Below are 16,031 nucleotides of genomic sequence, written 5' to 3'. Positions count from 1 at the left end.
GATATATATCCGTCCTTCACATGTCGTATCATAATCATATCATATCGTAAAAACTTCGTGGTTATATCCTTCCCTAATTTATCATAGCCTTAATGTCCTTAGACATATCATAGTTGTGTCGTTACCTGAACGTACCTTAGTCATAACGTTACAGGAACATATCGTAACGCTATCGTTCTATCAATCTATCATAATCCTATCCCTTTCTACCCATAACCTAATCGTATTGTCTTATGAACTCATCGTGACCATATCGTTTTTATCAATCTGTCATACCCATAGCACTTCGATACGTAACCAAGCCATAACGTTTCATGAACATGTCTTACTCCTATCGTTACATTACGTTTAGTGCATCCTTCTCGTATCCTATCTCAAATATACCATTGAACACATTGTACCGTAAGTATTATCATACAATTCACATATTATAACATATCATAAGCATATCGATTCACAAAAATTTCACACATATCAATATATATGACACTTGCAGAACCACGGACACAGTCAACATCAAATATAACCATACGGATGGTAAGGTCACCTACCTGATTAGCTTAGGCTGGTGTCTCTAATTTATCCTTAAGAAAGTTCGATTTGTCCTTTGTATTAAAGTAAACCTATATGAACATGACATCAATTTCAATCATTTCTCTAAATTTTATGATGCTCTAGTGTTAGATTTCATGGGAATATTGCATGAGTAAAGTCTTGAAATGTCTATATATCAAAACTGTTTAACACTTTCCAAATCTTGATTTTTGGCTGTGTTTTTTTTTTTTTTACTTGTGTTCCTAATCTTAATTGGTGTGTTTATTACATTTTTTTTTTGTTTTAATTATGTTAGCAATTAGCCAATTTAATTAATTCATACTTTATGTTTTTTTTTAATTAGGTTAGTCATTACTTTTCGCTAATTTAATCTATTTTATTTATTTTATTTTATTTTATTTTTTGCTATTAATGGACGTATCTTTCTAAAACATACTAAATAAAACTAAATTGGTTAAAAGAGGATATGAGATATAATTAAGGTTAAATCTATTTCTATATGAGAATAACTGATTCTCATGTCCATCTTTGCTACCATGTACTAAATTAAGGATTTTATTACTCTTTGGTCAAAACCATCCTTAAAGCACAAAATTGAAGTTGTAGTTAATCAATTATAATATTTGACATGCTAGTTTTCAAACTACTTTAAATGGGTATAAAGAAAGCATGAGAATAACTTAGTGTCACTAATCTGATCCGCGTTGGGCGTGTACTGAACACTTGTTAATACAATGGATACATTACAAATTTATAATCCATCGTATCAGACACTTGACTTTGAATATATTTTGAGAGTGAAACGTACATTAAGCTTTTTTTTTAAGTATATAAATATATAAACTTATTTATATGAATTTATTTCTAATATAAAATTAATAAATTTTTTGAAATAATTCTTTTTAATTAATGTATCATTGTCACATCGGTGTCCTAGTTGTTTAAAAATGACATGTTACCATATCTATTTGGTATCATATCTATGTCTAGTATCTATATCTCATTTTTATTTTTATGACTCTGAGGTATTTTGCTTTTATAAATAGATATCTTCACGAAAATAAGTTAAATTTATGTTCAGATGGAGAATAAAAATTGACACTTAAGGACGTTGATACTTGGGACTTTGATTCCTCTTAGTGTGAAGCTTGCATCTTGCAATTACTTGGGTAGAGAATGTGTTTCACTTAAAATTCACTCAAGAGAAAATAATCAAATAACGAACCATATTTGAGAGAGGATAACTTTTTTTTTTTTTTAATCTTTGAGAAATAAGAAAGAATAAAAATTAAAACATGGCATGAATGACATGTTCTTCGATCTTTGTTTTGTTCTCATAAATGTATATAAAAAGAAAAAAAAATCTTACATATTTTTATATATAATTTAAGATTACCTATTTAATAAAACTCCATCCAAACTTCTACTCATAAATTTAATTATTATTTGTATACAATTGTTATAGGTAAGAAAATACACGTACAAAATGTTTATACTATTGGTAATACACTAGTCTTGGTTGTTTGACTAAAGTAAGAAAATACACGTACAAAATGTTTATACTATTGGTAATACACTAGTCTTGGTTGTTTGACTAAAACAATGCAATACACGTACAAAATGTTTATACTATTGGTAATACACTAGTCTTGGTTGTTTGACTAAAACAATGCAACCATTGTCCAAACTAAAGAATTTGATTCGAAGCTATCTCCTAATAGAGGAAGGCTCAATTAGACTTTTTGTAGGATTCGACCATATCAATTTGAATAGCGTTCTCCAACTATAAATCTTGAACTTTAAAGTATTCACGAGAAAAGTAAGTTTGTTGAAACTATCTATAAAAGTGTTCCAAAGTGAGTCGTGGAGAAGATTTGCCTTAAAATCTAGTTCCAATTAAGGATGTCAATGATGAAGAAGTGCAAGCTGTTGGAAGGTTTGCCGTGGAAAATTTGAGAGGTGGTAGATATAATTTAATTTATAAGCGTGTGGTGAATGGTCTTTTCAGTCCCATATAGGCTTTGACCCCAAATTTTATATTATTGTGATAGAAGCTATAAATGACAATAATATTCATTGGTCAGATATTGCAATTGTGAAGAAGTTCTGTCATATGCATCGGACGCTACCGCCATCCTATAAGCTCTTATCTTTTGAGGAATTCATCAAATTCCCTCTCCACAAGTAGCAGTATAACTACTAGATTGCTTTCTTTACTTACAATAAATCTCTATATGCGCTTGTGGGACATTACTCTCTTTTATCTATAAAATGGCATAGCCATAATGATATAATAATCCTTATATAAGTATCTTTCCTCTCTATATGTGCTCGTGGGACATTACTCTCTTTTATTTATAAAAATGGCATAGCCATAATGATATAATAATCCTTATATAAGTATCTTTCCTCTCTTTATATATGTGCTCGTGGGACATTACTCTCTTTTATTTATAAAAATGGCATAGCCATAATGATATAATAATCTTTATAAGTATCTTTTCTTTTTCTCTCTCGTACCCACCTTATACATAACATGTTAAATTAACTCCTACTTAAAAAAATAATTTCTCTCTTTTAGAGATAAGGGTATCAATCCCCATACCTCTCGCATGCTAAGCGAGCACTCTACCATCTGAGCTACATCCCCTCAATCTTTACATTACAAAACCCTAAATTTCCCGTCATCAATAATAGTGAAAATGAAGAAATATTGCTACCCAACATGTCATGAATAAGGAAAAATTGAAAAGAAATAATATATTTAATAATAGATAGTCTTATTTTTGGAGATGTGGGGTATCGATCCCCGTACCTCTCGCATGCAAAGCGAGCACTCTACCATCTGAGCTACATCCCCACAATCTTTGCATCACAAAACCCTAAATTTTCCGTCATCAATAATAGTGAAAATGAAGAAATATTGCTACCCAACATGTCATAAATAAGGAAAAATTGAAAAGAAATAATATATTTAATAATAGATAGTCTTATTTTTGGAGATGCGGGGTATCGATCCCCGTACCTCTCGCATGCTAAGCGAGCGCTCTACCATCTTAGCTACATCCCCTCAATTTTTACATTACAAAACCCTAAATTTCCCGTCATCAATAATAGTGAAAATGAAGAAATATTGCTACCCAACATGTCATGAATAAGGAAAAATTGAAAAGAAATAATATATTTAATAATAGATAGTCTTATTTTTGGAGATGTGGGGTATCGATCCCCGTACCTCTCGCATGCAAAGCGAGCGCTCTACCATCTGAGCTACATCCCCATGGGGGTATCGATCCCCGTACCTCTCGCATGCAAAGCGAGCGCTCTACCATCTGAGCTACATCCCCATGATTTTTACATCATAAAACCCTAAATGTCCCATCATCAATAATAGTGAAAATAAAAAAATAACGCTATTCATCATGTCATAAATAAGGAAAAATTGAATAGAAATAAAATAGTAAGGGGTATCGATCCAATCCCCGTGCCTATGCTAAGCAAGCAATCAACCATCTAAGGATAAATTTCCCATCATAAGCTACATCCCCACAATTCTTGCATCATAAAACCCTCAAATATATGTAGAGAGATGAGGGGTATTGATCCCCATACCTCTCACATGCAAAGCGAGTGCTCTACCATCTAAGCTATATCCCCACAATTCTTATGTTAAGAAGTCCTAGAGATGCAGGGGATCGATCCCTATAACTCTCACATGCAAAGCGAGTGCTCTACCATCTAAGCTATATCCCCACAATCCTTATGTCACAAAGTCCTAAACATCTCGTCATCAGTAATAGTGAAAATGAAAAACTATCCCGGCTCATTATGTCCTAATAAGAAAAAATTGAAAAGAAATAATATATTTAGTAATCGCGAACACTCTACCATTTGAATTACATCCCTACGATTCTTACATCAGAAAACCCTAAACGTCCGATTCAATTGGAGATGCAAGGTATTGATCCCCGTATTTTCCACATGGGAAATGAACACTCTACCATTTGAATTACATCCCTACGATTCTTACATCAGAAAACCCTAAACGTCCCTTCATCAATAATTGTGAAAATAAAAAAGTATCTCTGCATATTATGTCATAAATAAAGAAATATTGAATAAAAATAAAATATTAATAATAAATAATTTCTTTTGGAGAAATATTGAATAAAAATAAAATATTAATAATAAATAATTTATTTTGGAGATGCGAGGTATCGATCCTCGTACCTCTCGTATGCTAAGTCATACCTCTCGCATGCTAAGCGAAACTACATCCCCACAATTCTTGCGTCACAAAATCCTAAATTTTTTATCATCAATAATGGTGAAAATGAAGAAATATCGGTACTCAACCTGTCATGAATAAGGAAAAATTGAAAGAAATAATTTTCAATAATATATTTAATAATAGATAGTTTTATTTTGAAGATGCGTGGTATCTATCCCCGTAACTCTCGCTTGCAAAGCAAGCGGTTTACCATTTGAGCTACATCCCCACGATTCTTATGCCACAAAATTCTAAACGTCTCGTCATCAATAATAGTGACATGAAAAACTATCCATGCTCATTATGTCGTAAATAAGAAAAATTTGAAAAGAAATAATATATTTAGTGATCGATTCATTTGGAGATGCAAGGTATCAACCCCGTACTTTCCTCATCAGAAGTGAGCGCTCTACTATCTAAACTACATCCCCACGATTCTTACATCAGAAAACCCTAAACCTCCTGTCATCAATAATTGTAAAAATGAAAAAATATCTACGCTCATTATTTCATAAATAAGGAAAGATGGAATAATATATTTAGTGATAATGAAAAAATATGTCCGCTCATTATTTCATAAGTTTAGTGATCCGATTCATTTGTTGATGCAAGGTATCGATCTCCGTACTTTCCACATCGGAAGCAAGCGCTCTACCATCTGAGCTCATCCCCACGATTCTTACATTAAAAAATCCTAAACCTCCCGTCATCAGTAATTGTGAAAATGAAGAATATCTCCGCTCATTATTTCATAAATAAGGAAAGATGTAATAGAAATAAAATATTAATAACATAGTTTACATATGTGTCACTTGTGTTATTTTAATGTATTTATTTACTTGGTAAATGTCTTTCATACTACAATCTCTTGAAGGGGCATTTTGAGAATCGAACTTTCATACCACTAGACCAAATGCCATTGTTATACCACTTGAAACGTATGTATGAAGCCTTAGGCCTAGGTATTAAGGTCGTATTTTTTCGTATTGCAGGAAACACGTGAAGTCCTCGAATGTAGAATTTGTCTTGGAGAATAAAGCCTTGGGATGGGATGTTAAGAAAAACTATGAATAAAGCCTTGGGATGGGATGTTAAGAAAGACTATGAATAAAGCCTTGGGATGGGATGTTAAGAAAGACTATGAATAAAGCCTTGGGATGAGATGTTAAGAAAGACTATGAATAAAGCCTTGGGATGGGATGTTAAGAAAGACTATGAATAAAGCCTTGGGATGGGATGTTAAGAAAGACTATGAGTATTAAGAGCATGATGGTAAGTATAAAATGTCACTAAACCAAATGTCTTTTCTTGAATATCCAATATTTTTAGCTTCTACTCAAATATATTTTTCTCTCAGTAGTTGAAGGGCTATAAAATGGAAAGTTGAATTGTTATAATATACAAGGGTTATCAAATAAACCAACAACCCAACAAAAGAAACAAACTAATCAATTTTGGTTGGATTGACTTGGTTCAGTTCATCAGTTTGTTTGATTTAATTTTTCTATTTTGCCTCGTATGACAAGAAAATAAAGTTGTATTGAATGCACCTTAGTTTCATTTATGACAAACTCATATGAAACATAATTGCATTCATAGTACTCACTGTTGGAGTCTATAAGCATTTCATGAACTTCAGTGCAATTCATGCTTCATTAAAGATGAGATAAACTTTAGTTAGGTAAGGGGAACTTTAAATTACTTCATGTGCATCTTCAATTACTATATGCTAGTTACAATCTTTAGGATTGACTAATTGGACACGAATTCATGGATTTAGGGAAATTTTTGTGTAATTATCAACTACAACTTATGTTCTCAAATTTTTAGGACATAATTTAGGTAGTTGTTTTTATGAGTCGTAAACTTGTTTCTTTGCATAATATGGATTTAGTTGAACTATTATTATCGATAAGATGGAGAAAGAAATTGTTTTTGAATTGACTAATAGACCTAGGTTCATCGTTGTTGTCTTTTAACTTGTGATTTTGCAAAAAGCTTAACTAATATGAACTGTCATGTCACAAGAACTTTAAGGTAAATCAAGAATATACCCTACACATCATTCAAGATGGCAATAAAATGGAGTTAAATTGAACACACTTTAGTTTCATGTTTGACATGTTCAAGATAAAACATAATTGTATTAATGATATTGAGCCTGGAGTCTATAAGAATTTAATGATCTTAAGAGAAATTCCTGTTTTACTAGAGGATACCAACTTTATATATGGTACTAGGAGTTCAAGAATCTGGATTTGAATCTGGTTAAGGGACAGTACGATTTGAAAGTTTTGAATTCTAGACCAAATTTGGACCTAATTATTACTTTTTATGACTAATTATAAATTAAGAGAAAAATATTAGACCAAATTTGGACCTAATTATTTCTTTTTATGACTAATTATAAATTAGGAGAAAAATATTTTTGTAAAAATAGATTTATCTCTAAAGCTTTCATGACGAAACCATGTTTAGACTAGCAGTTTAAAGTCAAGAGATGCGGTCACAGCTGTGATTATGGGTTCGTAATAGAACTTACCGTTGAGATGAGGGAGCCTTCAAAGGTTGTGCACTCACAGATGGGGTTGTTATGTAGCGTTAGTCTGTCTTTATGTTTGAGTTTTTTTGTATTTTTTTTTCTGTTTGGATAAATTTGAACAACACCGTCTTAGAATTTAATTTAATTTTATATTTAATGTTGTGTTGTTTTCTCAATCTCATTTTAATTTTACAACATTTTCTTATTTTATATTAATTTACTTTTATTTTTATTTGTTTTCACTCTCAATTTTAGTTTTGAACCCTTAAAATTTGGGTTGTGACAAATTGGTATGAGAGCAGCTAGATTTTAAATTATATAGATTTTTTCTTAGGATAAAGAGTCGTATATCTCTATCACTTAGCTCGATTACATGTCTCTCCGCGACCAAGTAAGCAGTCTAACCCTATTTTGTAGTATATGATATATTGTAAAACTTGTATGAATTTATTGTATGTTTTGATTTTCTTGGTAGTTATAAAATGTCCTTGGACGTTAAAGAGTGAACGTTAACTATATAAGACAATACTGGATCAACGTTATAGTGTATAGATATGGTGAGGAGGAAAAGAGTGGTCATGAGATATCTGACTAGCCTTAGGAAAACAGAGAGTTGTCGTTGCACAGTGCGAGACCTCTAATCCATGAAATTTTGGTACTAGAAATGAAGAAACTGGAGATGGTCCCTAAACGTCTGTATGGACCATTTCCAATCACACTTTCTTTGGTTCCCTGGCAGCGTCAACCAGATTAACCCTACGGCGTGACAATCCTTGAGCTTCCACCCCTCCGTGGTCATGGTATCTAGCTTCACCCCCAAAATGGGTTCCTGAATATCTTTCTCGTATAGATAATCTTCAATCTGCATCTTCTAGAAACTTATATCGAATCCATCAAACTTTTCAATTCCAGTATTTGAACTTTCCATCTTTACAGATCGTGGTGAATCTCTCCTCGCTCTGATACCAGTTATTAGAATCACACAACAATGCACACACTTGATCTAAATGAACACAAAGAACATGATAGAGATAATGTAAGAAGAAATATTGACTAATGGTTTTGTATTAATGACTTCAGGTATGCAAAGAGAGAATATGGAGAATGAGAAATGTACATTTAGGAAGCACTGACTAATGGGTATACATATGATTTCAGTTTATTATATATAGCTTCACTATATGTAACAGCCTACTATATATAATTATTTAGTATATATATCTCTATCATATTTTTACTATAAATAGTCACAGCCTTCATATCCAACATTCTAGAGCCCAAATAGTCCGAGATTGACATCCTGCTAGAACACAAAGTCACTTACATGCCCCTAGCAAAATGCGTAGTAGTAACGGAGTCTTACCCAACAATCATTCAGACAAACATCCATCAACCAAGAGGGGTGAAAATGATGACGATAGTACAGTTGAGAAAAAATCTTAGCCATGATGAATCTACACTTGCTACCATTATTGTATTTGAAAAGGGAGAGTTTAAGTGTGCCAACCTCAACAAAAACTTTTTTGCCACTACATGAATACCACGACCCAAAACAAGAAGGTCAGATATTGGGTTTAACCCCACCAAGAGAGATAAATCACAAGATTAGTTTTATGTCGCCTACCACAAATAGATGTCATGCGGCTCAGCCTGAGCTAGTTGAATTCTACAAATAACAAAATGGCATGTTCACAGTCGGGTTTATTTGACCTCCAAATGCTCTTGTCACTGATCACTCAAATGCTTGGCAAAGACACCAAGCCAACACCTCTACTGAAGAAGGGAGACAAAAAACAAACCATTAAAGCAACACATGTTCACGAAAAAATACCATCCAGATAAAGGAAAAGAAGGGTCGACCACGATAATTTCAAAGCAAATAGAGAGTTATAATAAGTTAAGGTTTGATCAACTTTGAGTTCAAAGCAACAAGAACTAAAGACTGGTGCGAAAATTCTATGGACTAGTTGAAGTTATCCACAAGATTAGGAAGTCATCATATAGGATCCAATTGCTCCTATGGATACAGACTAACCCTGTTGTCCACGTCAGTAACTTGAAATGTTATTATTTCGACCAAGAAAACATCAAGTAAAAGCAGGTGGTATGACGTCATGTAAAGAAGAAATTGTTTCAAGCGAAGAAAGTAGAAAAGACACCAATAGAGAAGACTTGAAGAGTTAACAAATCGAGAAGTAATTTTCAATAGCTCCTAGTAGGTTGGAAAAGACTCCTCAATACTGAGATCAGCTAGAAGCGCGTCGCGAGACCTAAAGTCAGCCTCATCCTACAACGTTGAGTTTATGAAGAGCCGGTTGATAGAGATATTGACAAATTGTGTAAGGGCAGATGTCGCGGTCATGATTGGTCGAGGCATGTTGCCAGTGGCTGCATGTTAGATGTCTCAGCTATTCCTGTAAACGATTTGTGGTTCATGGTGGCATGCTCATTCCAAACACGTTTTACTTGCTTTCATCTTAGATAGGCCTTTACTATTATTGTTGTGCCAATACGGGGTGTATGATTAGTCCTCAAAATCATATCTACACCCATCAGGACTAAAATGTCCCAAAATGTACTACAGGAGAACGTGACCAGTTGTTGTTTCTTCACTTTTAGCTTATAACATTGGTTTATTTGAAATTGTTTTTAATGTATTTCCTCACTCACGTTTTCTAAAATATTTTTTCTAAACGTGATTCGAGCATACATTGCTATTGTTCGTTCAGTCTAAATTTTGCATGGTTGACTTGTTCATTGGATTAGAACAAATGTCACATAATCATTGTCTCACTACTGCAAGAGTGCGATTGTGACACTTGTCTTCCATTCGGTTGTGGGCCGCACTTCTGACTAGTTACGTGAGTTTGGCCTGGAGCATACGTGTAGGTTGAAAAAGAAATGGTTGGATGGGGACTGCGAATAATGGTTGGGCCACAGAAGGTTTTTTTTTTTACCACATATGGACTTTGAGCTACTGAGTCTTAAATTTGGGTTCGTTTGAAAATTTTTGGTTCGTTTTTTAGTTCAAACGAACCCAAATTAAACCTACTAGTTCCTTCTTCCTTGCACAACTCACTCCTATTCTCTGTTCTGCCTCTTCTTGCTCTCTGAAACTTCTTTAAAGACTATTGTTCACTGATTATTTGGGAGCATCTTCCTTTCCTAAAACCTATGTCGAAAATTTGTACCCCCTTTCCTAAAACCTTTAGCGGACAACATACCCAAAACAAATGCACTGACTAGACTACGCTACACCTCGTCTCACCCCCGCGGAGCATATGGATCCACTCAATCGATGAACACTCAAACCAAACTCGCCCATCCTTTTTGGCACAGGGACGCGAAAACCAATCCGAGTAATCTACAGTGGGGAGACCCCTTAAAGCAACAAGCGAGAATGGCTAGGTTGATAGCAGGGTTAAAGAAAAGGCGAGTATGAAAAGACGTATCGCGTAACCGTCCCTGTAAGCAGCTTCATTCTTTCTTGATCTATGAACCAACTCTATGAAAAAAATCAGTCTTTCGGCTGAAAGTGTGACTGTTGGTTATGGATAAGCAGAACCTCTTGGTTCGGGGGAAACCGAAGATGTTGGCTAAGAAAGCTAAGCAGGCAAGTACAGGGCGGACAAAATGCACATACAAATTGATTGACATGATCCCTCTCCCTCTCTCTTTGGCTAGTTGGCTAGTTGCACAATAAGCGGGAAAGCATACCAGGTAGGGAAAGAAAGGCTGCTCGATCTCTTGTAAGGCCAACCCTCAATGGCGAGCTCACCAGGCAATGCTATAAGTCCGATAGAAGTCCAAGGTTTCATCTACTACGGACCCGGAAGCTCTTGGAGGAGCTAACATGAAATGAGAAATACATTCAATTACGGCAACAAATAGATAGCAAACTTTTTGGTAGAAACTGAATGATCTCTTGGCTCGGGAAAGAAAAGGAAAAGGTAGTCGTACTCCTATCTTTTCCGTCGGATGATAGGAAAGTTTGAGCTGAAAGATTGAATCACACCTGATAAGAAAGGTGGGCTTAGGAGGTTTCTCCAAATATATAAACAAAAAGAGGAAGCAACCAGTCCTAAAGAGGATACCGATACGCATACATTCTCGCATGGAAGAACCTAGTTGAACCGGATCGAGGGTCCTAACCTAGTCCGACTGACCTTCTTTGGCTGGCTCCCGCCCCTTGTAACAAGGTCAACGCGTACGTGTTTTTCCTTTCGTTTAGCGAGATAGCTTACCAGCTCTTTCGGCTCATAGCAGCAGTATGAAAAGTGGAATCCTCATCCTAAGTCGAGTCCGCATTGCCATACGAATCGACATCGGCCAAACAAAGAGCTCCTATTTTTTCTTTAACGAAAGCGGATCTAACAGTTTCGATAAAACCAACATCTTTTAAAGGAGTCGCTCTGCCTTGATCACTGTGGACATATGTAGCTCCCGCTTTACCTTTGCCTACCGAGAAAAGGAAAGTTCCCTCACGATAGGCCCTCCCAACTCGCGAACGTCTTTCTATCAATCGAGAGAGGTATAGAATAGTACAACAAACCAACAAGACAAAAATGGACTCATAAGATGGGCGGTCAGGGAAGCGATTTCATTTGTGTTATCCGCCAAGGAAATGATTAAGAAATTCTCTATACACGGTTGAGAGATGACCGTATTGTTGCACATCCTGAATAAAGTACCATAGGCAAGCGAAGCTTTTGAAAATGAAAGCATGTAGAACTCAGATCCATTTTCTCTTCGATTCGTAAACTTCAAATCTGATCTTCCTTTCGTTTCCGGGTGATTGAGAGAGAATTTAGGCCTGGCGTGCATCCGATTCGGTCAACAATAAGGTACAAAGCGGATTGATTAAATGGGCTTGAAGTTCCATTATCGTTAGGTCGAAGATCTCTACTAGGTTTAGTGCACTTTGGTAGTTGCCAATGTTGCCGTAATCGAATGTCTTTCTCATTCTACATTCTCTCTTACCAATCACTCATACTCGCCAGGGTTGAGGAGACAGTCCGTGAGCTAATTGGGTTTCGAGATTGCGTATACGTGAAAAGAGCTCGCTTTCGACTTTCTCCTCGACGTTTGTGCCCGATTCTAGTTCAGGAAAGGGTCTGATATCTTTCATTGGAGCACATTGATGCCGAAGGAGTCTTCGGAACCGGTGGAGAGGCTATGATGACTTCATGCTATTCAAATAGCATGATCGATACCACAAAGAAAGGGTATCTAAGTCACACTAGTGGAATAACTTTTTCATAATAATTATCTCGATATATGATATCACAAACCTGCCTGATGAATGATAAGGTAAGGGGTTTCAAAAGACAAAAGAATGACAGTTCTACGTGTGATAGAAAAGGAGATCTTCTTTTTTTTTTCAGTGTGCGCGGTTCGCTTGCCTTCCGAACCACGGATAGGCTATGGGCCTTTGCACTTCGACCCCTAAGAATACCACATCAAGGTGACAGGATTCGAACCTATGGCTCTTTGAAACTTCTTCATCGGTTATTTGGGTGCATCTTTCTTAAAAGGATTGTGACGACAGTGGACAACATGCCTGCCTTCCCAACCACGGATAGACTACTGGGTTTTGCACTTCGGCCACTAAGAATACCACAAATAGACCTATTTGACTGGACCACGGATAGGCTATGGGCCTTTGCACTTCGGCCCCTGAGAATACCACATCAAGGTGACAGGATTCGAACCTATGGCTCTCTGAAACTTCTTCATCAGTTATTTGGGTGCATCTTTCGTAAAAGGATTGTGACGACAGTGGACAACATGCCTGCCTTCCCAACCACTATCTGAAACTTCTTCATCGGTTAAAAGGATTTTGACGACAGTGGTGGACAACATGCCTGCCTTCCCAACCACGGATAGACTACGGGGTTTTGCACTTCGGCCCCTAAGAATACCACAGATAGACCTAAGGATTGTGACTGAAAAGTTACTAGAAAGAATACAAGAACAATTTGTTTTTTTTTCTTTCAAAATTGTCCTTTTTTTCTTTTTGGAGGGGCATTCCAAGAATTAAACTCGAGACCTCTTGCACCCAAAGCAAGAATCATACCACTAGACCAAATGCCCTTATTATGACTATATATTAAGTTGTTTATGGAATGTATCATCATTATTTCAAGAATAAAAGTTATTTTCTAGTGTAAATTTTAGTTTGATAGTTCCATTTGAGACATATATCGTGGTGTACACAAGTAAATGATATTAAAAAAGCATTATTCATTAAATGATAATACACTAGGTTGCTGCTGCTGAATTCATAGGAGCATTCCGAGAATTGAACTCGGGACCTCTCGTACCCAAAGCGAGAATCATACCACTAGACAAAATGCCCTTTCCCAATATATTTTTTCTCTCAAGTTTGAAATCTATTTTCTTGAGCTGTTGTTGGACTATAAAATAAAAAGTTGATGGTTAGTATTTTACTTGTAAGTAAGGCATGTAATGTTGAATTGTTCTAATATGCAAGTGTTATTGAATAAACTACAACCCAAAAAATTTGTTTCTTAGCATAATATGAATTTAGTTGCAGAGTTATTAGGAATAAGATGGAGAAAGAAATTTTCTTTAAAATAATAAACAGACCCAAGTTTATTGTTGTTGTTGTCTAATTGTGATTTTGCAAAAAGCTTAACTAATATGAAATATCAAGGTAAATCAAGAATATATCCTACACGTCATTCAAGATGACAATAAAATGGAGTTAAATTGAACGCAATTTTAGTTTCATGTCTAGCATAATTGTATTAATGATATTAAAGAGAACTTCGTGTTTTATTAGAAGAGACCAACTTCTTTTAAGATACTAGGAGTTTAAACTACTTCCATTGTAATTTCAATCACTCCACAATGATTACAAATTTAGGGCTGGCTAATTGGACATCAATTATCAACTTTAGGTTATAATTTAGGTAGTAGCCATTATAATATTAATGAGTATAAGAGTTACAATTCTTTCATGGACCATATGTGTTATAGTTAAATGAATATATATATATATTATGTATGTCGAGGTTTGGGTAAAGCACAAAGTAGTAAGGAACACCATTGTCAACTCTAGAGCCACCCATAACTCATGATGGAGACCGATGCAAAATATTTTAACATCCTTTGGCATCAAGATACAGCAAAGATGAACGCCGTCAAATTGGAAGCTTTGCCTGTCTTAAGAGTCACAATGAGAACTCTAATCAAGCTGGAGCCTTGGACTAGGCAAATTAGTGATAGTTGAAATGGATGACTTCGACGTCGTGTCAGGAATGAACGTCCTAGTGAAACACAAAGTCATTTACATGCCCCTAGCAAAATGTCTAGTAGTAATGGAGTCTAACCCAATGATTATTCAGAAAAACATCCATCAACCAAGAGGGTTGAAAATGATGTCGATACTACAGTTGAGAAAGAATCATAGCCATGATGAATCTACGCTTGCTTCTACTACTGTAATCGAAAAGGGGAGCTCGAGTGAGCCAACCTCAATAGAAACCTTGTTGCCACTACATGAACACCACGACGCAAAACAAGGTCAGATAATGGATTTATCCCCACCAGAAGAGACAAAAACAAGGTCAGATACTAAAGAAGGGAGACAGAAACAAACCACTGAAGCAACACATGTTCACACATAAATATCATCTAGACGGATGAAGAGAAGGGTCAGTCGGAAGCGTCAACCACAATAATTTCAAGAAAAATAAAGAGTTCATATAAGTTAAGTTCAAATAAACTTCGAGTTCAAAGCAACAAGAACCAAAAACTGGTGTGAAAATACTATGGACTAGTTAAAGTTATCCATAAGATTATGAAGACATCATATAGAATCCAATTGCTCTTATGGATGCGGACTAACCTTGTTGTCCACGTTAGTAACTTGAAACGTTATTATTTCGACCAAGAAAACATCAAGCAGAAGCAGGTGGTATGACGTCATACAAATAAGAAAAAAGTTTCAAGCGAAGAAAGTAGGAAAGACACGAACAGAGAAGACATGAAGACTCAACAAACCGAGAAGTGATTTTCAACAACACCTAGTAGGTTGGAAGAGACTCCTCATTATGAGATCAGTTGGAAGTGCATCGAGAGACCTAAAGTCAGCCTCATCCAATAAATTGTGTGGTGGCAGATGTCACAGTCATGATTGCCCAAGGTGTGTTGCTTGTGGTTGCATGTTTCATTTCTCAGCCATTCTTGTAAACGATTTGTTGTCCAAGACGGTTATTTGGGCAATGTTATTGTTTACTGATTATTTGGGCGACACGTCTTGAGCAATCATGACTGTCACAATTGGCTAAGACATTTGTTGTCCATATGTTATTGTTGTCCAAGAGACTCCTCATTATGAGGTCATGATTGGCTAAGACATTTAAAGAAGTTTTACCTAGGGCAATAGAGAATCTGTGTCCCTTTCCTGAAACCTTCAGCAGACAACATAACAAAGAATTCCTAGAAAAAATATCATAGAACAATTTGTATAATGCCATTGAAGTTAGGCTTGAGGCTCTATCTTATCTCCCAAGAATATGGTTCATTCTCTATTCACATAGAAATTCTGCAATACAAAGTGGTACCCTCATCTTCTTTTACAAAACTTTCTCAAGTCCTCATGGAATGATTTGAAAGTGATACCCTCATCTTCTTTTA

General features: G+C 35.4%; 4 non-coding genes across 4 annotated transcripts; all 4 read right to left on the bottom strand.

The window, feature by feature from the left end:
- Window positions 1-3,342: 3,342 nt before the first annotated feature.
- TRNAA-UGC lies at window positions 3,343-3,415 on the bottom strand. Its single transcript has one exon. It is a non-coding gene; the product is annotated as a tRNA-Ala (tRNA).
- Window positions 3,416-3,552: 137 nt separating this feature from the next.
- Window positions 3,553-3,625, bottom strand: TRNAA-AGC. The gene has a single exon. It is a non-coding gene; the product is annotated as a tRNA-Ala (tRNA).
- Window positions 3,626-3,762: 137 nt separating this feature from the next.
- TRNAA-UGC lies at window positions 3,763-3,835 on the bottom strand. The gene has a single exon. It is a non-coding gene; the product is annotated as a tRNA-Ala (tRNA).
- Window positions 3,836-13,653: 9,818 nt separating this feature from the next.
- Window positions 13,654-13,725, bottom strand: TRNAP-UGG. The gene has a single exon. It is a non-coding gene; the product is annotated as a tRNA-Pro (tRNA).
- Between the last annotated feature and the right edge of the window lie 2,306 nt (window positions 13,726-16,031).

Source organism: Cucurbita moschata, unplaced genomic scaffold (genome assembly GCF_002738365.1).
Source record: "Cucurbita moschata cultivar Rifu unplaced genomic scaffold, Cmos_1.0 Cmo_Scf00046, whole genome shotgun sequence".
Lineage (NCBI taxonomy): Eukaryota > Viridiplantae > Streptophyta > Magnoliopsida > Cucurbitales > Cucurbitaceae > Cucurbita > Cucurbita moschata.
Note: the sequence above shows the minus strand (reverse complement) of the source record. Positions and strands in the feature narration are given on the sequence as shown.